Here is a 13,935-nt window from a genome sequence, read left to right on the forward strand (position 1 = left end):
CTATGAGTAAATCGAAATGATATCTGCATTTTTTTGTATCCGAGCTTCTTGTTTGTTATTGTAAGTCGTGAGCTACACTCTTTAAGCTTACGTGTACTTAATGGCGCGAAAGAAATTCTGTCATATCTTCTTATTATGCTGATCACAAATTCGATCCATGTTGCTTATAATACTTGATCTCCTCTTAGTTATTATAGTATAGTTATAGTTCTTTGGCTGCGTTTAATCAAGCGAATTATATGTATGAGAATATCTTGGCATAAACAAATTGATATAAACATATTTGTATGTAGATAATATATATCTTTATATGGAAAAGCTTTTCATGCGCGTAGCGATATAGAAAATGTTAGAACAATGGCTTATCAATTCGTTTTTACGAATGTTCTTATTGACGAACTTTTTAAAGTTTATCGAATTGTATAAGAGTGGAACTTTAATATAATGTAGTAATCTTGCAAGATTTTTCATTTGCATTATGTTTTTTTATTAGCGCAAAGTATGTCAAATAATGTGTACCTATGTCAGATCTTTAGAGCCCCTGGTATGCAGATTTTAACGAAAATAATGAATAGCTGGTTTTAGGATTATATTTATGTAAAAATACAGTAAGTGCCCCTCACTTACTGTATTTTTACATAAATATACGATAATAGAAGACAGTTTTATTACTTCGTCTAGACTTTGGACAGGTGCTTATGTCTCCCGGTGCCTTCACATTTTATTTCGTTGCGTAGATTTTCAAGAAAATCTTATTAAAATCAGCCGCGGATATGTAGTGTTTCGGAAGTTATCGTTAATAGTATGATATAAGTCAGGAAACAGATAATCTCTATCTATTGCGATTGATTAGTTGCGGTTATTGAGATTACAGGTTTTATCTACATTTTACACTCATTTCGAGGTATAATTTACATATTTTATATATTTTGAAGTAGGATAAATTTGTATTTTTTAACATTATTTTTTAATTTTAGTAATCATACCTTTTAATAACTTTTTGACATAATAATGAACATTTTAATGCTTTATAATAAAGTCATCTTTTTATTTTGTCGATAAAAAGATAATTTTCATAAAATAAAGGATCCATTTATAAATACATACTTTTATAAAAGCAACGCATCTGAACTTTATTTCAAGCTCTATATGTGCGTGTGCAAAACTTCAAACGTTTTCCTTGACAAATAAACAGTTATCGATTTTGTATATGCAGCAGACCTTAAGTTTAATTTTTTTTGTAACACTTTTACTTAAATTTTCATACATTTGAGATGAAAGTATGTATGTAAGTTTAGTATGTACGATGTAGTAAACTTTAATAAGTAATATATAAACATCGATGATCCATAGTGTCTCGTAGCGCGTATAATGCAAGTCTAGTTTTATTTAGAATTTAATACACATTTTGAGTTGCCCAGTGGTTTTCCTTAGATGAGTATGAGTGGGTAGAAATGCATACTAGTTGTGAGTATGAACAACCCAGTCGATACTCAATTATAAGATTTGCTTGTGAATGCGGAGAAAGGGCTTGTTGCTCATTGTTCCGATTGATCCCATAATGAGCGGACAGGGGGACATTTGCAGAATTGCAATTCTTTACAAGCTTTTCTATTCACTAATCGGAAAAAAACACTTTTCCCATTAAAATATATTTTCTAGAATGGAAGGAATACGTTTCTTCGTTAAATAAGAGTGATATGTAAACATATGATTAACTTGATTACGCGAATGACAATATCCTTTGCCTTGTATCTTTTATGGCACTTCATGCTAGTTTAATGCGAGGGTCTGACGACAATGATTGAAGTGCTGAAGAGCTTAACGACAGTCAGATGACAATCGCGAAACAGTAATTGCTCCATTTTTGGCTTATGAACAATTGATACGACTTATATGACTTAAATTTTCGAAAGCGAAAAAAAAAGCTAGACTAGTGTAGCTATATAGGTGGAATCAAGGAGTGAGGAGTGAGAGGGGTATGTAAAGAAGGGGAGGGAGTGATAGGGGATGGAGGCAGACTGTGTAATTACGCAGTTTCAGGCGTCGATAGCGAGTGAGTTTCCGCCCGGCGTCCGTAGCGTTTTTAATTCAAAGGAACTCGGAAGGGAGCGGATTGGCCGGAAGGATCGATTTTTCATCGCGAATGCGAATTTGAAATTCTAATTATGTCCGTCCCCTCGACGTTTACACAGACGAACAAACTTTGAATCGGCGTTCGATTTCTGCTGCAGAAATTATGGTAACGAAGAGCCTTTTTTGTCAAAGTGTAGACGAAATATTCATACACGCCTTAGATCAAACTGATGCTTTTGCAACTATTGAAATCCTAACGCTCATTACGCAAAACCTGTGCTCCGTCTCTTTCTCCCTAGTGCAAATTTGCGAGAGGGACGACGCACAAATTCGCGGTTTGTTATAGCAGGGCGCGAGGTCAATACCTTCCGAACACAACGCAGATAACAATCGAATGAATTGACTAAGGCAGCTTACATACTTGGATACAGCTTTGATAAAGTTTTTTTATTCTCTAAATCTATGAGCCTTTATGCTACATATACAATAAAGGCTAAAGGACAATTATGCTATACGATATTATTAAGTATACGTTGTAACGAAACGGGCAAATACCATATTATAGTAATGTGTATATATTTTTACCCCGCGCTATTAGGAGGTTACGCTTGGCTCATGAGATTCGATTGGAATCGGGCGGCGTATGAACGCCCTAAAAAATTGCCCAACCCAACGTATCAATATAATTGAGGCAATTTATCTAGATTTGCGTTTTGTACTCATTTGTGAACAGGTGTACCACTGTACTGATAACTTATCTAAAACATTGCATTAATACTTTTCATAGAAAACACAGATGGCGAATTATGATAATTAGGTTGTTTCTCAAAAAGATATAAATATTAGGGTCCTTGCTTATGTAATTGATGTTTATTCGTATTGTCCACTTTGACCTCTAATATTTACTTTAGTTAATAATAGTAATAAATAATAATAATAGCCTTGTATCAGATAAATTTTACATTTAAACAAATTTACATTTTAATCCTCTTCTAGTGTATCTGTGTGCCCCTTTTTGGCAAAGGCCTCCTCCAAATCCCGCCATTCCTCTCTGCACTGTGCCACTCTCTGCCATGTACCACCTGCTGTTTCTTTAATGTGGTCAATCCACCTTCTGAATTGTCTCCCTTTTCTGCGTTTGCTTTTTAGTTAGATATTCCTAATTCAATTATTTACTGGTGTATTTGTTTTTCGAAAACCATGATCCTTTTTATTTTCCGTCTTAACGTGTTTTCTTTGCACTCTATTTATAGAATGGAAAACATGAAATATCGCATTATTTACGAATACGACTTCCCCCGTGGCACCTGTGTAACGGCTCGAAGGATAAATGATATGTATGGCTGTAGTTTTTCAACCTGCAGAACAAGCCCGGACGGCCGAAGACCAAAGGTGATACTTTGAAGAATTGATGGATGTGGAAGCAGAAGCATCGCAATCTACGTCGGAGTTAACTGCAGGCGGTGATAGTTATGAAACTGTATCAATCAACTTAAAGCAAATTGGGAAGATGAAAAAGCTTGAAAGGTGGGTACCTCGCGCGTCAACTGCTGCGTTACATTCCTCTACCAGCACAATAATGAAGGGATTTGAATCGAATCATTAGCTGTTGGAAGTGCTCATCGAAATGGCCAGTGGAAAACAGCTGAACCAGCCAAATCGTTCCCCAAGAGAAAATTGACTCCGAATAACTTGTGAGCTTTCTTTAAACTGGACGGACGATTACGGCAGATGTAGTAGCTGCAAACCCTAAATAACCAAGGCTGGTTAATCGCTGTAGGCCCTGCTTCACGGCGACGCTAGACCACACACTGCACAACAGACTGCTACCAAATTAGAGCTTCAATTGGAATATCTAAGTCATCCACCGTACTCCTTGGACCTTGCTCCAAAGGTTACCATTATTTTCCAAATTTGCATAACTTCTTGCAACGTAAAAATTCAACTTTGATGGGGCAGTCGGAACCGCCTTCAAATATTTTATTTTTCAGACTGAATGTTTTTTTCTAGTAAAGGGATAATAGAAAATGGCAAAAGTGATTAATTAAATATATACTTTACTTTCATATGCAACACGGGTCTGTACGACAGTTACCTAGGACCCGAACCGTTCGTTAATATACACAATTCTTCACAAACTATTTAAATCTGACGTCAGCATACCAGTAGGATTGTCCACGACGCGCATTCGGACAAGGGTCTCGTCGTTTAGATTTATGTAGAGCACATAAATTGCGTAAAGCGAGCAAATAAAGGAAAAATCCTGGTATCAAAACGTGGCGTGTAACAAAACAGCGCTAAATTGAGTTTAGCCTACGTGATCTTGCCGCTGGGGTGGCCACGCCGGTCCGATATCGAAGCGATTTTACTTAAACAAGTTGTATGGAAATATTTTAATTACAAAGAACTTAAGCCATACTTACACATGATATATTCAATAATACTGAAGAGGATACTCGTATTCTCTTCCGTCACAGAAAAGATGTAAGCGATTGGGCAGTCCAAAGATTCAGCCAATAAATCCAAAATTCGGGTTTTGTAATCAAATTAATTAAGGATATTAACTGAAATGTCTAAGATTCGTATCGTGAACTTAATCGAATAAAACGGATTTACGTTCAGTTTGTAGGGCAGCTTAGTGGTAATATAATAATAGTACCAGTGATTTGTATATGCATAGTTTTAACTAAGGTTTATTCCTCTAGTATATTTCCGTATCTGTAATATACTAAATAAAATAGTACGTATTTTTTTTATACAACAGGGGCAAACGGGCAGGAGGCTCACCTGATGTTAAGTGATACCCCATTGACATTTTCAATGCCAGAGGGCTCGCGAGTGCATTGCTGGCCTTAACTTATTTAACTTGATTTCTCTCGCATTTTAACCCAGTAGAAAAGAATAATGATAATAATTAGCTGATTTGTCATAATGACATCGATGACTTACACAAAAGATCCGCAATACATAGAATTAAACCTTTTTTTTAAATTTATTTATTAGCCGGATACGAAGTCCATTGGCACAGAATTAAACCTTATCGATCAGTGTGTACACTGGTAACTGAAAGACAGCAATCTTTATAAAATTAGTCTCGTTATTCATACATTTCGCAGCGGTAGGTGGTATTATGATGATTTGGCTACATTAACTGCTTTAACTAAATTATACAGTTGACTATATTTTGCTTAAATATATTATAAGGATAAATTATGTAGTTTTCAGTGTATCGACGTATGATATTTGGTAAATGCATGGTGAATACGATGGGGTGGCGATAGGCGAGGATCCCCTCAGGGACTCTATTAACAATCAGTCGATCTTGTCCTCGTCAAGTCAATTGCCGTCTTCCCCTCTCCACCTGTCCCTCGCGACTGTACAACCATACTAAGCATTTTTTTTGTCTTGTATTTGAATTACTCATCCACAACACTTAAAAAGACGAAATTCATACTTATTACGGTATAACCCATTGGACATTTATATAGATTCTACACTCAAAAAGTCAAAAATAATTTATTCATATAGGTAACACAATGTACACTTATGAACGTCAAAAAAAGAAAAATATATAAAATGATTCCAATTTTACATTTACTTACGGGAATTAGTTTAATAATCACTAATAATAACATGATGTTTAATAATAACATGAATAAACCTCTGACAACAACTTAACCAATTTGTTAATGGCGTTTAAGATACAGGCTAAAGTAGTAGTTTTAGAAGCTTACTTAAGGCCTAGTTTAATAAAATGAATATTGTATCTCAATGATTCGTTTGCGTATGTTTACAACCTTTAGAATGTAATGTTTGCATCAAGTGAATTTGTTTATTTGATGCCATTGGACAACGTTTCTCTATAACTAAATGCATTGAGAAAATATAAATAGTATTAAAATGTATATAATTTGTACTTATATGATTACGTCTACTTAGATGTTGTATATACCTAAGTGAGAAAATGACAATGTGAACAGTAGCAGTGACATTTGGCGCGTCAAATTGCTGCGTTTGATCCTTTGTGGAGTTAAGACTATTAGCTCAATGGGATTATACGAACGCAGCCGCGCGGCGAGATGTGATTACCCCTACGACCACACGCCCCGATGGCGCACCCTTTACGCACACAATATTCTCAGATCGTAATAAAAATTCAAAGTTTAAAAGGTATTGCTCAAAAACTTAACGTCTACCGTTCCATAACTGCGCGCTTTTCTAGGCAGTTTTTGCCGCGCACCACCACTTTGTAGAACCCGTTGCCGACTGAAGTATTTCCGAACCAATTTGACTTAGGGTCCTTCAAGAAAAGAGCGTACCAACCGTATCAATACCAAAAGGCCGGCAACGCACTCGCGAGCCCTCTGGCATTGAGAGTGTCCATACATGGTGGCGGTATCACTTAACATCAGGTGAGCCTCCTGCCCGTTTGCCCCCTGTTCTATAAAAAAAAAGTTATTCGAGTGTCGTTCTCCCTCAAAGGCCAACCCACCCACTATAAAGTGTCTATGGGCTGCGACGGCTGCCCTTTTTGGGTATCCAGCAGGCTCGACCCCCCCCCCCCCCCCCATTATTTATAAATAAAGTAGATATCTTCTTGCAGAAGCTGCTTCTATCTTAGACTCAGATGAATGCATGAAATGTCTAATCTCCGTCTACTATATGACTGTATTCGATTAGACATTTCGTTACGGCAGATAATTATACAGTGGTCAAAATTTAAGAATTATTACAATTTAATTTAATGAGGATATGCAAATCAAGCAATTAATGAATATCAGAAGCAGTTTATGTTTAAATGTCTCCCGGGACTTGTTAATCGAACTACTCGTTTTCAATTGTACTGTTATTGCCCCTAACACCGTGTCCCCGGGGATCAAAGTGGGACACAATGTATCCGGGATCTAGAAACATGAGCAGCCACAATAACAATATCTTTATTTAATAAAAGACAGAACTCGCGATTTCAATAACCTAACTCTTTAAGGCGTGCAATTACTAAAACTAAATTAATTAATAGGTGCAAAGGAAAACCATTAGATAAAGGTTTTATTATAATGAAGGACAACGAATATATGAAATACAATTTAAAACCTTCTTTTAAGGAATAGGGAAAAATATATTGCATTTAAAAGTTATAAGAATGTGCGGCTCAATATAGGTATCTGATTCAGTGAAGCCAAAATCAACACATAATTTTGGTCTTAAATCTGATTTATTGGCGCGCGCGATCGCCGCTCCCGTTTTTTCAATTAACTTCTACAATATCTTTGGAAATATTCGAGCTGAAGACGACTGAGGATTTTAATGACTTTTGTAGTTATAAATCAATTTCTTATTAGAGTCTCCGCCGCTTCGTACTCTGACCATGCTTTTAGGACGTACGAGTAAAATGGAACGGAAAAAATCAAACAAAACATTAACTCATATAAATTGGGGTTATTTACATAAAGAATTTAAATAACCATAACATAGTATATTTTGTCATGTTACGTTCACTTAGATACACAATATAATTTGATTAGAGAGAGATAAAATAAAGTTCCTTAGGTCCACCGACAGGAAGCTTATATTTATTCCCTGAAAATGCGGATCATTTGTGATCAGTACAGTCGCAAACAAACAGTCATAAATATGTGAGGCCGTATATCTGTCGTCAGCTAAACGCGTTGTTAACGGCGGATGACATAAATCGCGAAGTGCGCCAACAGCAGTGCCCTCCCCTCTCCGCCCTCCACGCCCATTCACGATACCAAAGTAGGTTCTGTCGCAAATGTTATTCGATCAAGACAGGACGTTAGAGGCTGACAGCGGGCGCCATGATCGCTCACACTTCACGCTCCAGAATTGTTTAATGGCCAATGTGACGACCAAACATTGACTTGCAGTACCCATTAGAGGCCTATTGATTGTGGTTTATCGTATTATTCAGTATATACATTTATTTTATTTACTTCACACCACATTACACAAGACTTCAAAACTGATATTGCTAATTTTTACTATTATTATTATTTTCTACTAAATGTTACTATTTTTCTTTGCGACTGAGGCAAAAACTAACTGATGTGGTCTCTGGCAGAATGACCAGCGCTGTGGAACACTCTGCTCGTCAGCATAATGCTGAGCCAGGGCCAATTACAACCACAGCACACATTACCCACTTGAGACGAACCGAATGGGAAAATGAAAAAAAAATATATATCTAAATTATATTATATCTTTTATTTAATTTTTTCTCTCTGATTATTGTTATTTTGTGTGTATATATGTGTGTTTTTGTTTGTAATAAATGATATATCTATGTCTATGTCTATTACACGACATGTTCATTAGCAGTGCATTGCGCTGAGCTTTGCATTGGAAGCACGTCCACCTTCCCATAGAGTATTCATTATTGAATTCATTACGGCACAGCAAACATATATGCTATTTGAAATGTAAATTATGTTATGTCACTAAAAAAAAACAAATTTTCCAACTCTGCAAAATGTTCGCATTAAATACTCGAGACTTAATCCTTCCTTATCTAATCAAAATCATAGAACACTTTAATTGCATTTATACGAAAAGTAGTATTTACAAATCAATTTCGCCACAGTTACAATTTTATATATATTTAAAATTTCACGAAAATAAATATATCTAATATCTATACACTATTATGATTCAACTCCCGTCTCGATGGCATCAAAACTTTGAGGATGGAGACCGCCTGGCACACCAGGCCACCGGCAGAGAGGGCCACACCGATCAACGCCAAAGGATTAGCGGCAAGACTCTGACTGAATCCGCCCAACTGGTGGATCACCACCACCAAGCATAATACACCTGCATTCAAATTCGTTAAAGTCTTCGTACTGACTCGCCCTAAAACCAAGTTTATGAGGACTATACATGGAAATTGAGACCTAGCATTCTAAAATGTAAAGTTATTTTGCGTTTTCCAGCTGCCCTAGCTGACTTAGGGTCCTTCAAGAAAAGAGCGTACCAATTCTTAAAAGGCCGGCAACGCACTCGCGAGCCCTCTGGCATTGAGAGTGTCCATGGGAAGCGGTATCACTTAACATCAGGTGAGCCTCCTGCCCGTTTGCCCCTGTTCTATAAAAAAATACAAAATTAATGGAGTTAATAAGAATGATATTATTTAACGTAATAGCATGAAAACAACTAACCGATTCCAATTTCTATGTTTTCTGCTAATAATAGAATGCTGTAAAAGAATAACTTAAAATGTACTGTTGGTAGATATGGTATTATTATATAAATGTTTTATTTTTAATTAATAAAGTGTTTAAGTGTAGTTTTGTAACCAACATTGGATGAATTATTACAAAAACAAAACTACTGCTGTTTAATATAAAGCTTTAAGAAAGGTCAACGAACCTACAAAAAGTAGCATGGCATGGGAAATCGTTTTTATCAAAGGACGAGCAGGCAAACGGGCAGGCTTCACTCACGGGGTTACAAAAATATTATAATAGTTGTTTTTATTGTTCTTTTTTTTGAATTTTTTATTCCGTTATTATAATACTTATATATTGTTTTTCATAACCAATAGAAAAGCCGAAAATGTACGGTTTGTTTACGAATTTCACTACAGTATACAAAATTTTAAATATATTTTTTAATACTTAGAGGTAACTCCGACAGCAAAAATCACTTGAAGGTGTTGCAATCAAGGTCCCCCCAGACACCTACGTATCATCAAATTCGGGCGACGTAATTCTTAATCCAACCCATGTTATAATTTATGAAATAAAAGGAACACAAAAAAAAATGTGTCTCTGGAATATTATTTACACAGTGATACTTACTTCAGATGTTTCTGTAGAAACTGTGACATCAGTTTTTTAAGCGTTAAAAAATCTCGGCCTGAATAAAACTTAAAATGTTCTTTTACATACTAATAAAATTCTTAGAAATATCAACCGTGACAATGTTTCTATTTTCTGTCATTTTTGATATGCACTCAAACCACAGATCATTATTTAATATTATCTAAAAACTGTTTAGTAAACTAAAACGAGTTACACATGATTCATTCATTGGTCGAAACAATAATGTTTTGCCCGGGTATCTAGCCCGGGACTGGCAGATTAAAGGCTTTAATAAATCATAATATATATTTATTGATATGAGTCACAGACTCTGAGAAATTATAATATCATACTTATTAGATTCAGGCGTTGTACTTCGTTCGGTAAATATTGGGCGAGAGGAAAATTGTAAAGTTAGTGAATTCGTTACTGGTAAGCGTAACGAACTGTTTGCAGCGCACGGGGGCAGGTAATCTAATCTGCAGGCCCCCCCCCTCGCACTCCGCCACCCGCTGCCCCCTCCGCTCCGAAAGCCTCCCTCGCCAAAGCGTCTTTACCGATGTTTATTTCGGTATCAGGATCGGACCGAACGTGCCTTGAATGAAAACCTGATTGCAATCAATTATACGAATGAAAGTTTATTCGGTTTTTGCGAGCATCTGACTCGGCTCGTCCGGCTTTTGTAGCACTTTGCAAAACAAAAGATCACAACACTCCCAGTTAGATCGGTGTCATTTATTTTTAGATTATAGATTCCGGTTCAAGGATACTTTATTTCTCAAAGAATTACATTCACTTAGCGATAAATTATTTTAAGAATTAAGAGTAGGTTAGTTAGGTGCTTGTGTTATGAAATTATTTGAAAATAAGCTATATACAAACAATGTTATTTACAAAAGTACAGTTTGCATTTATACTACAACATGCATTATGTTATACATATTTATTCCATTGATTTAAATTGAATTTTTACTATTTTAAATATATTTAGATTTATATATTATGTGTATTTTTTTTTATTTTAACAACATACCTACATTGTTAATTATATGTAGGTACTTTTAACAGTTTTTAAAAGGTTTTATTTATTATAATCTGGATGGCAATGTATTAAAAATTTATGTGCCTTGATACATAATATTTAGTTTTACGTAATTAGTCTTTGGTTGTATTTAACATATTTATCAATATTTATTAATGTATATTTTGTATTTGCTTTCTGTGTAAACGATAGATTTATATGAATAATTTTTAATTAAAAATTAATTTGTTCATAATTTTGTATATTAAAATTGGGGTATTGTAAACGTATGTCTCCAATAATTTATTCTGTATAATTTGTATTTTATAAAATAGATAAAGGTGAGAGATTATATGTATATCTCAGAAATTGTGGATTACGAGTACGATTGATGTGTTGTGGTATTTCAGATGGAAAAGCGGTAAAAGGAATTATAATATTAAGCATGTATATCGAGCGGAGAGCTAATCACGCGTTGTGTTGATGAAATGTAACTACCAAAGCAAAACGTAGCGTCATTATACGAATTTATTCAAAGTGATAACCTCAGGCAAGGCTATCATTTGTTCGCGTAATGATCAAAGGCGTACAATCAGTGGCTGCGAATTGCAATTTTCGCTCATTCTATTCACGATTCACTCATTCGTCGATAGAGTGAGTTGCGTGAGAGCGATTTGTTGACACGCGACTTCGCACCTCGCTGCCCACCAATAGCCAACACACCAGGCTTACACGGGGCGCCGAACAGAGTACTTTGCCTCATAGTACGTGGCATTAAGAGCTAATGAGGACGAATCCGCATTACTAAGCGTTTAATGTGCTTACGCCACAATTATCGAAATGATACTTATGTCCTAAAACGCAGTGCGTCACGCATTAGAATAAGATTTATTTGGGTGCAACGCGCCCGCGGTAAATATAGGGCTGTTCGTGAGAGATAATTCTATTCTAACTTAATAGTACCCGATCTTCTTAACGTCTATGGAATCGTAGAGTGGAGTGTGACATTGCTCCCTGTTCGTTACTCTACTTGTAATTGCATCTTAATAAACCTTCTAGAAATTAAAATGGTTCTACCATCTTTTGACGTAGAATTTTATGTAACCTTAATGCCAATCTTGCACATGTGTTTGCGTGTTGTTAATACGAAAATTTAAGTGCGTGATCCTATTTCACCATGCCTACTACTGATAGACGATAAATGTTTTTTTTTTGTTTATATATTTTGTTATTTTAGTTAATTACTTAAACTAGTCACGTGGAAGATGGTGTAATTGTTGCAGCTCCTTACGAACATTTTGTGAAACAAAAAACTTGTCGATTAAAAAGAGTGGCGGAGAATTGGCCAGTTCTTCTCGTCCTTTTTACGCCCTTGATTTATAAATTGGCTAAAATTAGAAGCAAGCAATTATTAGCAAGACGTTCATAAGTGTACATCGTGTTACCCAAATGAATAAATTATTTTGAATTTGAATTTATAATATGAGTAAAAAACTGTCCAATCGATATAACTACATATAATAATTTCTCAAAAATTCGTTTAAAATGTTTTTGTTAAACTTAAATCAATCATATATGACCAACGACTATTTAGCACAGACAGGGAAGACAATGAGTATTATTAGGCTCTATTAACTTGTCAATTGACGTACAGGTCAACTGTCAAAGTCTATGTATGACATAAACAAGACGTGATAAGTCAAGCCGGACCCCTGCTCATTTGTGCAATTCATCAGTTGTATAATTTGGATGATTCGTTTAAAGAAAGCCGTGTGAGGGTTTGTATGATGTGTAGGGTGTCTGTGTGGGGTGCTTGGGAAGCTGCGGAGTGCGGGGGTGCGTAGTTATCGAATTAGGCCTGTAATCACTGCTCACTGTGTTTATCATTTTACTGTACTGCGATGCGATTGATACTTGAAACACTTAAAAACAAATGGTACATGAAGATCAATATTTGAAACATAAAATCTTTGTGTTTGGTTCAAGTGCATGATAGCTGACGTAAAAAATTCTTCTTAAAATCTATTTAGAATTAACGATTAAATTTTTCCTTGCCTTTCATTACTATAAAATCAGTATTGGATAGAAATAAACGTATACTCTGAGCAAACAATATGAACTTTTGTAATAATTGTTTTAATTACACAAGTATCAAGATATTTAGCTGTAGTAGCGGGCAGTGTGAGACGTGCATCATTATGAGCAAATAGATTTTATATAGAGTAATTGAACGATGAAATGTTGTCGTTTGGCTAAACATAAGTATTGTGATAGTAATGCGATTCAATATAAATATTATATGTTATTATATTTGTTTTCACTAATAATAAGAATAGAGCAAATAAGTCCCTTAAAAAAAGAAGAAAGATAGAAAAAAAGCTAAGGGCATACCAATTCTTAAAAGGCCGGCAACGCACTCGCGAGCCCTCTGGCATTGAGAGTGTCCATGGGCGGCGTTATCACTTAACATCAGGTGACCCTTCTGCCTGTTTATCCCCTGTTCTATAAAAAAAAAGTGAAGCGTGTCATCAACTTTGCTGTATAAAACAGTTTTTATTTTAGCACATATAATATTTGTCTAACGTATTTTGGCCACCCAAACCCAATAACCTATCTCAATCCATTTTACACGATTTGAGATAGAAAACTTGATCCAAATATTGATAAAAGTCTGCCAATAACCAATCGACGGAATGTAATAGCCATCTGTCACGAGCTATCCGTGGTAGGTCGCATCGGTGTCTGTGGATAGACCTTTGTATGAAAATGACAGTTTAACTGTGCCAATATCCTATCTTATGATTTTAACTTACACCAGTTTTTAAAATAATTAAAAAGATATTTGATATGTTTTAAACATAGACATGTATATTTTAAAATTATTTTTACGGTTTAATTTACTTTATTTGGTTTATATTGATTATCAAATATGAGTGTAACGAGCGAATTCTATCCGTCGCTAAAAATGGATTGTCTTCGTAGGGTTTGGTTATTGGGATGCAGATAGGAGATCGATCA

This window comes from Pieris rapae, chromosome Z (genome assembly GCF_905147795.1).
Source record: "Pieris rapae chromosome Z, ilPieRapa1.1, whole genome shotgun sequence".
In the NCBI taxonomy this organism is placed as follows: Eukaryota; Metazoa; Arthropoda; class Insecta; order Lepidoptera; family Pieridae; genus Pieris; species Pieris rapae.